At 38.5% G+C, this 15,407-nt stretch overlaps 1 protein-coding gene and 1 non-coding gene across 4 annotated transcripts in view; both read right to left on the reverse strand.

Annotated features, from left to right (window-relative positions):
* TMOD2 (tropomodulin 2) overlaps positions 1-15,407 on the reverse strand; it is an 82,627-nt gene that overhangs the window by 61,063 nt on the left and 6,157 nt on the right. For 2 of the 3 annotated variants that reach the window (XM_039237144.1, XM_039237142.1), the window contains exon 1: positions 221-364. The gene's annotated coding sequence lies outside the window, so the exon portion shown is untranslated. Of the gene's footprint in view, positions 1-220; positions 365-2,306; positions 2,354-15,407 lie in introns of those variants that run through there. The other variant, XM_039237143.1, reaches the window with a different exon arrangement.
* Positions 1,894-2,002, reverse strand: LOC120235051. Its single transcript, XR_005529284.1, has one exon. It is a non-coding gene; the product is annotated as a U6 spliceosomal RNA (small nuclear RNA).

The raw sequence follows: 15,407 nt of genomic DNA on the forward strand, positions 1-15,407 counted from the left end.
GGGCGCCTCCGGCCCGCGCCTCCCCGCACAGCCCCGCACAGCCCGCGGGGCCTCGGAGGCTAGAGGCGGCCCCGGCTCCGCGCGCCCGCCCCGCCGAGCGCGGACGCAGCGGAGCATCCCCCAGCCCCGCGCGGAGGGCGCGGCCGCCCACGCGCTGCGGGCCTGGGTCGGCAGACCGCGCCTCGCCCCGGCCGGCCCTCACCCCCCGCACCGCGCTCACCCTTCCGTGCGCCCATCTCGGAGGCGGCGGTGCTGGCCGTCAGTCCGTGTGCCCCGAGGGAGCGGGGCCGACAGTGCTGGGGCGGCGCCGTGGCCGGGGCGAGCGCGGCGATCAACAGGCGGCTCCCGGCCGGGCGCGGCGCTGGGGCGCGCGGCGGCGGCAGCGGAGCAGCCTGGGAAGCGTAGTTCGAGGCGGCGCGCCGCGGCCGCGCGGAGGCGGGACCCCCTGCCGGGTCCTCCCCTGCAGGTGTCCTCTCCCGGAATCTACGTCCCGACCCCGTCACCGCTCCGCAGGCGCCGAGGACCTCAGCCTTGGGGAAAAGCTGTGCAGGCTCTTTTGAGAAGCTCGGGGCTACGCATAGGGTGGGTGGCAAAGGCTTTTCAAGCCAGTGAGGAGCAGTTGGGTGAGTGAGCATCTTTACGCGAAAGCCTTAGTTTTTACAGGCTTTACTGGGGCCTGCGGCGGGGACCCGGGAAGGAGGAGTAGCTGGGGTAGATGCCTCCAGGGGGGCGCTTAAGGTAAGCCAGGTTGGGTTTAGCAAGGCTGATTTAAAGTTTTGGGGTTTAGGTTGTTGGAGAGCCAATGCACGCGCAGTGACTTTTACTGGATGTGACTAGAAACGCTGCCTGTCGAGTCTTGGCAACCTCATCCGTAAAATAGGCTTAAAGCCTGAAGACATATTGTGAGGACTAAACCCATATTAGGTGCATGTACGGAAGCACCTCTATGAGGCACTTAACACACCCGTAGTAAAGGTCCCTTTCTTGGAGGTTACAGGGGTGTACCTGGGCACACTTCTCTCCTGGGAATTCCTACATATAATAATACTAAGTTAAAAATAGGTGAGCCTCATTGGCCTGGGGAGATAGATAAATATTAAAACCCCGTTAACTTCATCCTGGAACGTACTGAAATGTACTCTCTGCCAGGTTCTTGGGAGCTACAAAGATAGAGAAAATACGATCTTGTCTCTGAAGCATGAAAGTGGGGTGGGGTGACATAGGACAAAGACAGAAATTACTAAAACACACGGCATAGGGGGGTTATCTTCCAGAAGCTTTCTCTAATTAGATGTGCTCTCTCTCCTTTATTGAACCCTTTTTGCATACTTCTACTGCAACTCTTGTATATAGCATTTATCTACAGGGGTAATGTATGTTGAGTTTTATAAGTGGCTACTATGCAGTATTTTACATTATGGTGAGATTTGCATCTTAGGGATGCAGTGAAAGGGAAATATATAAAAGGGATGGATGTAGCATTGCTAGTGTAATCTGCCTGAAATAGGCAAAGGGTGAATCGAGGTGAAACAGCATCATGATCTAGCATGACTTGTGCAGTTATCATGTGGCAAAAACAAAACAAAAAAAGACCCACAGAGGAAATTCCATATTTGAAAATAATAACACAACTTTGCTTCTGTGAAAATACTTTCCTACTCAATGTTCTTACCTGATTTTGGCAACAATCTGTGGGATACAGAATGAGGAGTTTCCCCTGATTTCTAAGAGGCACAGAAAGGTAATATGACTTCCTCAAGGTCATCTGGTAGGTTATTAAGCCTATCTTCTCTCCTTCCACCCTGTCCCTGCCCCCAAAGAGGTTTAGTCCTATCTTTCCTTTGTACATTTCAAAGTAGGGCCATGCCTTCCCCAGAAGGTGGGCTGAATCAGAAAACAAAGTTAATTCTCTAAGGCTCTTGGGTGTCATCCTTGCACAGGGCCCATGCTAATCTTCTCTGTATCGGTCCAGTTTTAGTATATGTGCTGCCAAAGTGAGCACTCATTCTGTGAGGCTCTTGGAACTAGTATGATGAACATTGGCAACAGGAGGTACTGAGTGAGAGGCTGGTGTGATTTCCACTATCAACTGTAGTAATGGACTGCCTCCTCACCAGAAAGACACATCTGATCTGGAAAGAGTGAAATGAAATGGAGGCATGACCAAGCCAGCTGAAATCATGTTCCCAAGTTTTCTTGTCATTTGTTATTCCAAATATCCTATGTGGCATGATATCTTTGACTTTCTTATGTTGTGCATTTATCCTAAGTCATAACCTTTGTTAAATAAGAACAGGACTACTTACAGATCAGTCCAGCAGTTTTCCCAGAGAAAGTCGATGAGAGGCATAAGCTGAAAATAATAAAACAATTTTACTCATATTGGAAGAAAGAGTAGCAAAGGTTTGATATAGCAAAGATACACAGTGGTGTATTATCTTTCTCTCTGGGTTTTTTTGTGGTTCCCCACAAGGAAAACGTCTGCATGTGATGAAATGAATGGAACATTACTTCAGGTGAAGACTGTGACAAGAAGCAGGCATAGAAATGGTTTCTTAAGTTAAAGTCATAGTTGGCAGCCAAAGCAAAGATACTAGAGCTCTGTGACCGTCCCAGAGCCATGCATGAGCTCCAGGAAGATGCTGACACCAAATTAAAGACATACAGTTGTGAAAAAGAACTTCTAATCAATCTCTGCCTGTACCATCAGGGCTAGAAGCTAGTAGATGTTAATGAATGAGGCAGAAAGGTACAACAAGGAACCCTTCTATTTTTAATGTTAAAACTTAATGGAATATGATCAGTTCCAGTTTGTTTAGTTCTTTAAATCTAATATCTATGTCTAAAACTTTTTAAGGGAAAAAAGGATGTCAGCCATGCCTATGACTTACCAGCTGAAACCCATCAGCATTTTTGGACCATATCTTGTAGGTTTAACTTTAAACTTGCTTTTTAGGGGAGCCTAGGTGGCTCAATTGGTTAAGCGCTCGACTTTGGCTCAGGTCAGGACTTCACGGTTTGTGGGTTCGAGCCCTGCATCGGGCTCTGTGCTGCCGGCTCAGAGCCTGGAGCCTCTCTCTCTGCCCCTTCCCCACTCATGCTCTGTGTCTCAAAAAATGAATAAACATTAAAAAAATTTTTTTAAACTTGCTTTTTAGAAAATGCAAATGTAAAATTGAAACAGCTAGAGCTGGAAGGGACGTTACATATAATCTTATCTACTGTCTTTGTGGAGGCAAGGATGTTGCTATGTCTACAGTAAATGTCACTTGACACAAAGTAGAAAATTCTGTGTGGCAGTTATAATGAAGTATCTTCATTATTCACAATGAAATATGTAGTATACCTCATTAAGAACATATAGCAAGTACTCAACATCCATTCATCTGTCCTCCTTCTTTACAGAAGTCTGTATAAATGTGTTTCACTATTAGGGAAGGTAACCCTATTACCATCTCAGAGGTACACTCCTAAACTATCCTGAGCAAGATCCTTTTGACTGACCAGTGAGAGGTTAGGGGTGGGCACAGAACCCAGTTCTGGTATGTGAGACCTGAGGAGAGGTCTGTGAAATCCTGGGAAAGATTTTCTTGTTCTTCAACAGAGACATACAGGGAAACATGCCACCATCTCCACTGGATATTGTTGCATCTGGCTGTGTTACTGAAAGTGGTCCCTTAGGAAGCCAGCACACTGATGATGTCAGAGTAAAGAGTCAGAATGAACCTGGGTTGGTGATGTTATTGTTAAGTCAGTAAACCAATCAGAACTGGTGTTGCCCCACTTCTGGATTTCTTGCTATATGAGATAATAAATATCTGTATTGATGAATCAATTTGAGATGGAGTTTTCTGTTACTTCAAGCTGAAACCATTCTACATGTTACAGATAAAATGTAAAAGTGAGTTCTTTGAATGGACTGAAGGTCTGCTTCTCAGAGTTAATAAAAGCAAACAACCATAGCCGTAGGCAAAGGATGGGGATGTTATCATGTCATGGATAGAAGTATGTGTTGTAACATCACACAAACCTGGGTTTGAACCCAAATAATTACGGCCTGGTTGACTGTGAACATTTTTTTTTTAACCTCTCTAAGCTCTTTTTATCTCTAGACTGGAGACAATAATACATACCACACTGGGTTGTTATACAGATTAAATAGGATAATTTGTGTCAAGTAAGCTACAAAGGAGTGGTGCTTAGTAAGCACTGCAGGAATGGCAACTATATTGATGCACTATGAATTAACTCATATTTATAGTGTACCTGGCAGCAAGCATCTAGAAGTGAATCACTGTATAATAGTGACCATGTTAAATGACACACAGTACTGCAATCAGCAAAATCCAGAATGTGGGAAACTACACAATAACCCACTTCTTCAATAAATTGCAAGAAAAAGGAAAGAGGGAGAGTTTATCAATACACAGAAATATGAAAGACAAATAATGAAATACAATGTGTAGTACATCTTGATTTGCATGAAGCAGCTGTTTAAAACATCACATTTATGAGAGAACTGAGGGACATTAGAACATAGGATATTTGATTATGTTAAGACATTATTTAAAAATTTTTAGATGTGATAATGGTACCATATATATTTTTAAAGAGTCCTTGTCTTTTGGAAAGATACTACTGGATGTTACTGAAAAAGTACTGAATATTTGAAGAAGAAATAATACCTGGATACTTTAAAAATAATCCAGTGTGGGAGTGGTAGTAGGGTGGCAGCATCAGGGATGAAACAAGATTGGTCATAAATTGATAGTGATTGAAGCTGGGTAATGCGCCCATTCTCTCTACATTTTTCAAAACAGTTTCATGAGATATATTTAATATATCATTAATTAATTCACCTTTTTAAAGTATACAATTCAATAGTTTTTAGTACACAGAGTTAATTATCACCCAATCTAACTGTAGAACATTTTCAAAATCCCCCCAAAAAACCCCATGCACATTGGCTGACACTTCTCCCCCCTCCCCCCATAATGCCAGACTCTGGCAACCACTAATCTGTTTTGTCTTCTCTGGGTTTGCTTGTTCTGGACATTTCACATAAATGAGATATGTGGTCTTTTGTGACTGCTTCTTTCACTTAGCATAATGTTTTCATGGTTTATTCATGTTGTAACATATGTCAGTACTTTATTTTTTTATGCCAAATAATATCCCACTCTGTGGATATGCCACATTTTCTTGTCCATTGATGGATATTTAGGTTGATTCCATGTTTTAGATATTATGGATAATGTTGCTATGTATATCTGTGTATATTTTGTACACACGTTTTCATTTCTCTTGGGTATATACCGATGCTTAGAATTGGTAGGTCATGTGGTAATTTTATGTGTAGCATTTTGAGGAACAGCCAAACTGTTTTCCAAAGCAGCTGAACCATTTGACATTTTTACCAGGAATGTATGAGGGTTCGAATTTCTCCATATCTTTGCCATCACTTGTTAATGTCTGTCTTTTTTGTTTTTATTATAGCCATTCCAGCAAATGTGAAGTGATATCCCATTGTGATTTTGGTGTGCATTTCTCTAATTACTAATGATAAGCATTTTTTAATGTGCTTATTGGCCATTTTTATATCTCCTTTGGAGGTCTTTCCATTCAAATCCTTTGCCTATTTTTTTCAGGTGCACAACATAGTGATTTGACCATTCTATACATTATGAAATGCTCACCAAAATGTAGTTATCATCTGTTGCCATACAAAGGTGTTACAATATTATTGACTATATGCCCTATGCTGTACTTTCATCCCATGAGTTATTTATTTTATAACTAGAAGCCTATACCTTGTAATTCCCTTTACCTGTTTCATCTATCCCCCCACACCTCTCCTCTCTGGCAAACATCCGTTTGTTCTCTGAATTTAGGAGTTTGTTTCTGTTTGTTTTGTTTTATGTTTTAGATTCCACATATAAGTGAAATCATATAGTATTTCTCTTTCTCTGACTTATTTCACTTGCCATACTCCTCTCTAGGTCTTTACATGTCATCGTGAATGGCAAGATTTCATTCTTTTTATGGCTGAGTAATATTCCATTGTATATATACACCACATTTCCTTTATTCATTCACTATTGATGGATATCTAGGTTGCTTCCATATCTTGACTCTTGTAAATAATGCTGCAGTAAACGTAGGGGTGAATATTCTTTTTGAACCAGTATTTTTGTTTCCTTTCAGTAAATACCTAGTAATGGAATTGCTGGATTGTATGGTATTTCTGTTTTTAATTTTTTGAGCATCCTCCATATACTGTTTTCAATAGAGGCTGCACCAATTTATATTCTCACCAATAGGGCACAAGTTTTCCCTCTTCTCCACATCCTTGCCAACGCTTGTTATTTCTTGTCTTTTTGATATTAGTCATTCTGACTAGTGTGAGGTGCTCCTTGTGGTTTTGATTTGTCTTTCCCTGATGATGACTAGTGATGTTGAGCATCTTTCCATGTATCTGTTGGTCATCTGTATGTCTTCTTTAGAAAAATGTCTCTTCAGGTCCTCTGCCCATTTTTAAATTGGATTATTTGTTGTTGTTGTTGTTGTTTTGGTGTTGAGTTGTATAAGCTCTTTATATTCTTTGGATATTAGCTCCTTATTGGGTATAGCATTTACAAGTATCTTCTCCCATTCAGTAAGTTGTGTTTTCATTTTGTTGATAGTTTGCTGTGCAAAAGCTTTTTAGAATGATATAGTCTCATTGGTTTATTATTGCTTTTGTTACCCTTGCCTAAGGAGATGGCTCCAGAAAAATATTGCTAAGGCTAATGTCTAAGAGCTTCTTGCCTATTTTTCTTATAGGAGGTTTATGGTTTCAGGTCTTAAATTTAGGTCTTTAATCCATTTTATTTTTGAGTGTGATATAAGAAAGTGGCCCAGTTTCATTCTTTTGCATGTAGCTGTCCAGTTTTCCCAACACCATTTATTGAAGAGATTGTTTTTTCTCCAATTGCACATTCTTGCCTCCTTTGTCCTAGACTAGTTGGCCTTATAAATATGAGTTTATTTCTGCGCTTTCTATTCTATTCCATTGATCGATATGTCTATTTTAGTGCCAAAACTGCACTGTTTTGGTTACAATAGGTTTGTAGTATAGTTTGAAATCTGGGATTGTAGATACCTCCAGCTTTGCCTTTCTCAAGATTGCTTTGGCTATTGGGGGTCTTTTGTGGTTGCATACAAATTTTAGGATTCTTTGTATTAGTTCTGTGCAAAATACTATTAATATTTTGGTAGAGATTACATCAAATCTGTAGATTGCTTTGGGCAGTATAAACATTTTAACAATATTAATTCTTCCAATCCATGAGTATAACATATCTATTTATTTGTGCCATCTTCAGCTTCTTCCATCAGTGTGTTATAGTTTTCAGAGTACAGGTCTTTCACCCCCTTGGTGAAATTTATTCCTAGGTATTTTATCCTTTTTAATGCAATTGTAAATGGGATTATTTTCTTAATATCTCTTTTTAATTGGGTTATCTTTTTATTGTTGATCTGTAAAAGTTTTTTTTAATATGTTCTGGTTATATATCCTTTATTAGAGAGGTGATTTGCATATCGTTTCTCCCATTCTGTGGGTTTTTTTTTTCACTTTCTTGATGGTATCCTTTCATAAGCATCCTTTATCAACTTGAGGTTTCTTTTTTTTTTTTTAAGGAGGAAGATTTTTCTTTATTTTTCTTTATTTGTGCCAATGGAAAGGTTTCTAAGGCTTTTCAGAAACATAGCAGTTGGCTCTGTTCAAAAGGCTGTGTTGATAGTAGGTGGGTGCTCTGTCCCCCCAAAGATTCCAGAACCTCACATGGTCTGTATTAGGCCATCCTGATTCAATTCCCTTAGTTCTGATGGAGAGGAAATATAGCTCTATGCAGAGATATGTGTTCTAAAAGTCCCTCAACTACCCTGATTTTTAAAATTTTTCACAAATAGTTTATTGTCAATCAACTTGAGGTTTCTGCCTAGTACTACTTTGTTTGATAGTTTTATTGAAGGGTGTTGATTTCATCAAAAAATTTTCTGTACCCATAAAGATGATATGGGATTTCCCCTTTATTAATATGGTATATTACATTAATTTTTGAGATGTTCAATTAACTATTCTTTCCTAGGTTAAATCCCATCTGTCCATGGTGTATAATCCTTTTTAGATGTTGATGGATTTGATTTGCTAGTATTTTGTGGAGAATTTTTTACCTCCATATTTATAAGAAATGTTGGTCTGTAGTTTTCTTTTGATGTCTTTAATTAGTTTTGTTATCAGAGTAATATTGGCCTTATAGAATGAGTTAGGAAGTGTTCTCTCTTAGTTTTTGGAAGTATTTGTGAAGAATTGGTATTAATTCTTTAAATATTAAGTAGAATTAACTCATGAAGCCTTTAGGCTTTGGCTTTTCTCTGTTGGAAATTTCAAAATTACTAATTCAGTCTCTTTGCTTTTTCTACATATATTCATAATATGTAGGGACACCTGGGTGGTTCATTTGGTTGGGGAGTCCAGCTCTTGATTTTGGCTCAGGTCATTGTCTCAGAGTTCATTGGTTTAAGCCCTGCTCCATGCTGAGAGTGTGTAACCTCTCTCTCCCTCTCTGTCTCTGACCCTCTTCTGCTTGCATGTGCGTGCTCTCTCTATCAAAATAAATAAACTTTAAAAAAAAATAGTGTATCTTCTTTGAGTGAGTTTCATCAGTTTATGTCTTCCTAGGAATTTATCCATTTCATCTAAATTACATATTACAAGAAAGTTACAGACCAATATCTTTCATAAAAATAGATGTAAAAGTCCTCAACAAAATATTAAGAGATTGAATCTAACAAAGCATAAGAAGAATTATCCATTATGACCAAGTGCAATTTATTTATTAATTCAAGTCTGGTTCAACATTCAAAAAATAATAATGTAATCCATTAAATCAACAGGCTACAGAAAAACAATCATATAATCATATCAATAGATACAGAAGAAGCGTCTGAAAAAAATCCAACATTCATTCATGATAAAAAGCTCCCAGAAAACTAGGAATAGAAGGAGACTTCTTTAACATGATAAACAATGGCTTAAAAAAATACAGATCACATGACACTTGATGATGAGAAGTGAGATACTTTTCCCCTAAGGTCAGAAGCTAGGCAAGGTTGTCTCTTCTTGACATTTCTTTCTTTTTTTTAATGTTTATTTATTTTTGAGAGAGAGAAACAGGGTGTGAGTGGAGGAGGGGCAGAGAGAAAGGGAGACACAGAATCTGAAACAGGTTCCATGGTCTAAGCTATAAGCATAGAGGCTGACTCAGGGCTTAAACTCAAGAACTTCAAGGTCATGACCTGAGCTGAAGTCGGATGCTCAACCAACTGAGTCACTGAGGTGCCCTTACTCTTGCCATTTCTATTCCACATTGACAAGAAGTCCTAGTTAATGCAATAAGATAAGAAGGGTTAGGGGGAAGGTATATGCAGAATGGGAAGGAGAAAGTAAAACTGACTTTGTTTATAGATGCATAATTTTCTATTTAGAAAATCCCAAAGAATCATCAAAAAAGCAAACAAATTAATCCTGGAATTAATAAGTGATTATAAGAAGGTTGTAGATACAAGGTAAATACACAGAAATCAATTGCTTTCCTATAACTGGAGGTTGAAATTAAAAATGCAACGCCATTTACATTAGTACCTCCTCCCTGCAAAAAAGCAAAGAAAGAAAAAATACTCAGGTATATTTATAATATTTATATGAGAGGAAACAACAAAACTCTGATGAAAGAAATTAAAAAAGATCTAAATAAATGGAGAGATATTTCATGTTCATGGATAGGAAAACTCAATATTGTTAGGATGTCCATTCATCCTGTTTGACCTGTAGATTTAATGCAATCCCAGATTGACCTGTAGATCTAATACAAAATCCCAGCAAGGTATTTTGTAGATGTCAACAAACTCATTCCAGAATTTATATGGGAAAGAGTGCCTGGGGGCTCAATTGGTTAAGCATCTGACTCTTGATTTTGGGTCAGGTCATGATCTCAAAGTTCGTGAGACTGACCCCACGTCAGTGCTGTCAGTACAGAGCCTGCTTGGGATTCTGTCTCTCCCTCTCTTTGCCCCCCCCTTCTCTCAAAATAAATAAACTTAAAAAAATAATTGATCCAAAATTTATATGGAAAGACAGAAGATCCAGAATAGCCAATACAATACTGAAGGAGAACAAAGTCAAAGGATTTAACGCTACCAAGCTTCAACAATTACTATAAAGCTACTGTAATCAAGACAATGCGGTATTGGTGAAAGACAAATAGATCAATGGAACAGAACAGAGACCCCAGAAATAGACTACTGAATCAAAGGAAACTTAATGAAGAAAGGATAGTCTTTTCAACAAATGGTGCTGGAACAATTGGACACCCAACTGAACACCCAAAAGTGTTCAGACTCTTTGCTGTTCACAGCAATTAACTCGATGGAGCAGAGACCTAAATACAAAACACAAAACTACAAAACTTTTAGAAGATAACACAGGAGAGAATCTACGTGACTTTGAAATTGGCAAAGACTTTTTAGAACACAGACAGCAGATCAATGAAAAAAAAATTGATAAGCTGCACTTGATTAAAGTTAAAAACCACTGCTCTGAGAAGGACACTGTCAAAAAAATGAAAAGGTAAGCCACAGATTGAAGAAAAAATATTTGTTGGCAAATATGTGGGCAAGATGGAACCCTCATATGTTACCAGTGGGAAAGTAAAATGGTACAAGGGCTATGGAAAACAGTTTGGTGGTTCCTCAAAAAGCTAACATTAGAATTACCATATGATCCAGCAATTCCACTCCAGCATATCTGTCCAAAGAAACTGAAATCCAAGGACTTGAACAGATACTTCTATATCAATGTTCGTTGCAGCATTATTTACAATAGTCATAAGTTGGAAACAACGCAAGTGTTCATCAACAGATAAATGGAAAAACAAAATGTGATATATCCATACAATGGAATATTTTCAACCATAAAAGGAAATGAAGTTCTTTTTAAAACATTTTTATTATTGAAATGTAGTGGACAATGTTATTTTAGTTTCAGGTGTACAACATAGTGCTTCAACAATTCTGTACGCAGTGTTCATCATGAGAAGTGTAGTTACCATCTGTCACCATACAACCTAATACAGTATTATTTCCTATACTTTGGTTTTCATCTCTGTGACTTGTTTACTTTAGAGTTGGAAATTTGTATCTCCTAATCCCCTTTACCTATTTCATCCATCCCCAACGCCCACCTTTCTAGTGACCACCAGTTTGTTCTCTGTATTTATGAGTTTCTTTTTTTTTTATTCCACATATAAGGGAAATTATATGGTATTTGTCTTTCTTTTTACTTATAATACCCTCTAGGTTCATCGGAATGAAGTTCAGATACATGCTAAATATGGATGAGCCTTCAGAACATTATCCTAAATAAAATAAGCCAGAAACAAAGGGACAAATATTCTAAGTTTCTACTTATATGAAATATCTATAATAGGCAAATTCACAGAGACAGAAAGTAGATTAGAGGTGACTGGGGACTGGGAAAGGCAAAAATGGGGAGTTATTGCTTAGCTGTTACAGTTTCTGTTTGAAGTAATGAAAAGGTTTTGGAAATAGTGGTAATGGTTGCACAACACTGTGAATGTATGTTCCAAATTATATACTTACAAATGGTTAAAGTGGGGACACCTGTCTGCCTCACTTAATAGAGCACATGACTCTTGATCTCAGGGTCATGAGTTCAACCCCCACACTGGGTGTAGAGCTTGTTTAAAAATAAAATCTTTTAATCAAAACCACAATGAGATAGCACTTCACACCTGTCAGAATGGCTAACATTAACAACTCAGGCAACAACAGATGTGGGTGAGGATGCAGAGAAAGAGGATTTCTTTTGCACTGCTGGTGGGAATGCAGTCTGGTGCAGCCAGTCGAAAACAGTATAGAGGTTCCTCAAAAAATTAAAAATAGAACTACCCTACGACCCAGCAATTGCACTGCTAGGTTATTTATCCATGGGATTCAGGTCTGCTGTTTCAAAGGAGCATATGTATGCCAATGTTTATAGCAGCACTATCAACAATAGGCAAAGTATGGAAAGAGCCCAAATGTCCATTGATGGATAAATAGATAAAGAAGATGTGGTATATATATACAATGGAGTATTACTCAGCCATCAAAAAAATGAAATCTTGCCGTTTGCAACTACGTGGATGGAACTAGAGGGTATTATGCTAAGCGAAATTAGTCAGAGAAAGACAAATATCATATGACTTCACTCATATGAGGACTTTAAGACACAGAATGGATGAACATAAGAGAAGGGAAGCAAAGATGGTAGGGACACAGGGAGAGGTACAAAACATAAGAGAGTCTTAAATATGGAGAACAAACAGAGGGTTACTGGAGGGGTTGTGGGAGGGGGGATGGGCTAAATGCGTAAGGGACATTAAGAAATCTACTCCTGAAATCATTGTTACACTATATGCTAACTTGGATTAGGATAAATAAATAAATAAATAAATAAATCTTTTAAAAAATGGTAAAGTAGGGGCGCCTGGGTGGCTTAGTCGGTTAAGCGTCCGACTTTCACTTAGGTCATGATCTCGCGGTTCGTGGGTTCGAGCCCCGCGTCGGGCTCTGTGCTGACTGCCAGCTCAGAGCCTGGAGCCTGTTTCAGTCTGTGTCTCCCTCTCTCTCTGACCCTCCCCTGTTCACGCTGTCTCTCTCTCTCTCTCTCCTAGAAATAAATAAAACATTTAAAAAAATTTTTTAAATGGTAAAGTAGTTAATTTTAGTGGCGCCTGGGTGGCTCAGTCGGTTAAGCATCCGACTTCAGCTCAGGTCATGATCTTGCGGCCCATGAGTTCAAGCCCCACATCAGGCTCTGTGTTGTCATGACAGCTCCAAGCCTGGAATCTGCTTCAGATTCTGTGTCTCCCTCACTCGCTGCCCCACTTGCACTGTGTTTCTCTGTCTCTCAAAAAATAAACATCAAAAAAATTTTAATTAATTTTGTGATATATATATTTTACTGCCACCACCACAAAAAAAACCTGTTATATGAATATGCAAAAAACCATTGAATAATACACTTTAAATGGATGAATTGTATGGCATGTTTATACAAAAAACTGTTCAACTATGCAATTATATAAGTATAGCACAATTTACTTATCTATTCTGCTTTTGATGAGTAATTGATTGTTTCCTGTTTTTTGTTATTTTGAACAATCCTACAACGGACATTCTCATGTTTCCAGGTGTCTAGGTGCAAGGTTTTCAACAGGGCATATAGTTTCTAGTATTGGGATTTCTGATCTGTAGAAATGAACAAGTACAGTTTTGCAAGATAATGGTAGAGTGCTTTTCAAAGTGATTGTACCAATTGTACCTGTGTCAGCACTGCATAGAATTCCTACCTTCACCAATAACTTGTTTTACCAAACTTTTACCAATCTGGTGAACATAAAATAGTTACTCTTTGTGGCCTTAAGGTGAATTTTTCTGATTATTAATGAGATTAAGCATTTTTCATGTGTTTATTTATCACTAGAGTTTTTTTCTTTTATAAGATTCTAGTTACACTATTGGGTTTTGTTATGTAGGAGTTAGCTTTTCAAATATTCTAGATATTAACCTTTGGTTGGTTGTATATGTTACAAATAAATTATTCTTTGTTGTCAGTATTTATACAGTTTCTAAATTCAGATAGCCGAGTTCAAATAATGAAGAATACCTAGATTTTCAGAATCTATTTGGTTCCTGATTTTCATATAAAAGTTAGCTAAGGTTTGGGGCACCAGGATGGCTCAGTAGGTTGAGTGTCCAACTTGGGCTCAGGCCATGATCTTGGTTGGTAGTTTCAAATCTTGCATCAGGGTCACTGCTGTTAGCACAGAACCTGCTTCAGATCCTCTGTCCTGCTCTCTCTCTGCCCCTCCCCTCTCAATAAATAAAAACATTTAAAAAATTAAAAGTCAACTAGGGTTTGAATACTAAAGAAAAATTCAAAGATTCTATTTAAGTGTTTTGTTTCCTGGGACACCTGTATCTTCTCCTAGTTTCTAATTTAATTTTTTTACAGTATCTTTTTATTAGAAATTCTTAATTTTAATGGTCTCATGCTTACTAATCTTTTCTTTATGAATAATGCTTTTTTTTGTCTTGATAAGGAAGTATTTTTTTTTAATGTTTATTCATGTTTGAGAGGCAGAATGTGAACAGGGGAAGGACAGAGAGAGAGGGAGACACAGAATCTGAAGCAGGCTCCAGGATCTGAGCTGTCAGCACAGAGCCTGACGCGGGGCTTGAAATCACGAACCGTGACATCATGACCTGAGCTGAAGTTGGATGTTTAACCGACTGAGCCACCACGCAGTCACCCCAAGAAGTATTTTCTTATCCTGAGATCATAAGGATATTTTTCTATATATTCTTCTGAAGTTTAAAAGTTTTATCTTTCATACTGAAGTCTGTAATCCATCGTAAGTTAAATTTTATGTGTGGTAGGAAGTAGAGATCTAGCATGTGGATGACCAACTGTCCCGAAATTATGTATTTCATAGACCATTCCCCAATGACCTACAGTGCCAACTGTGTCATAGATGAGGTTTTCATACATTTATCATTCTATTTCTAGTTGCACTATTGGTATCCATTCTTTACCCAGCATGAATAACATCCTGTTGTAAATATCACTTCTTAATAATTCTTGATATCTGGTAAGGCAGTTTCCCTATCTTTATTCTTCAGGAGCATCTTGACTGTCTATGGGTCTTTGCTCTTCCATATCAACTTTAGAATTAGCTTGTCATGTTTCTTGCAAACCTATATTGGGATATTAATTGCTGCTGCACAAGAGATCAGATCAATTTGTAGAGTATTGACATTCTTTTTTCTGACACTCTTTTTGTGTGTGTGTGTATGTGTAACAGAGAGATGTTTTTATTTATTTATTTTTTTACAAATAGTTTATTGTCAAATTAGTTTCCACATAACACCCAGTGCTCATCCCCACGAGTGCCCTCCTCCATGCCCATCCCCCCTCCCCCCTACATCCATCAGTTCTGTCTTTGTCAGCATTCAAGAGTCTCTCATGGTTTGCCTCTCTCCCTCTCCCCCACCACTTCCCCCCCTCTTCTCCCCCTTGGTCCTCCGTCAAGTTCCTCCTAATCCTCCTATACGTGCAAACATATATTTGTCCTTCTCTGCCTGACTTATTTCACTCAGCATAACACCCTCAAGGTCCATCCATGTTGCTACACATGGCCAGATTTCATTGTTTCTCATTGCCATGTAGTATTCCATCATATAGATAAACCACATCTTCTTGATCCATTTGTCCGTTGATGGACACTTAGGCTCTTTCC

The sequence above is a fragment of the Hyaena hyaena genome, unplaced genomic scaffold (genome assembly GCF_003009895.1).
Source record: "Hyaena hyaena isolate Hyena2069 unplaced genomic scaffold, ASM300989v1 scaffold_120, whole genome shotgun sequence".
Classification (NCBI taxonomy): domain Eukaryota; kingdom Metazoa; phylum Chordata; class Mammalia; order Carnivora; family Hyaenidae; genus Hyaena; species Hyaena hyaena.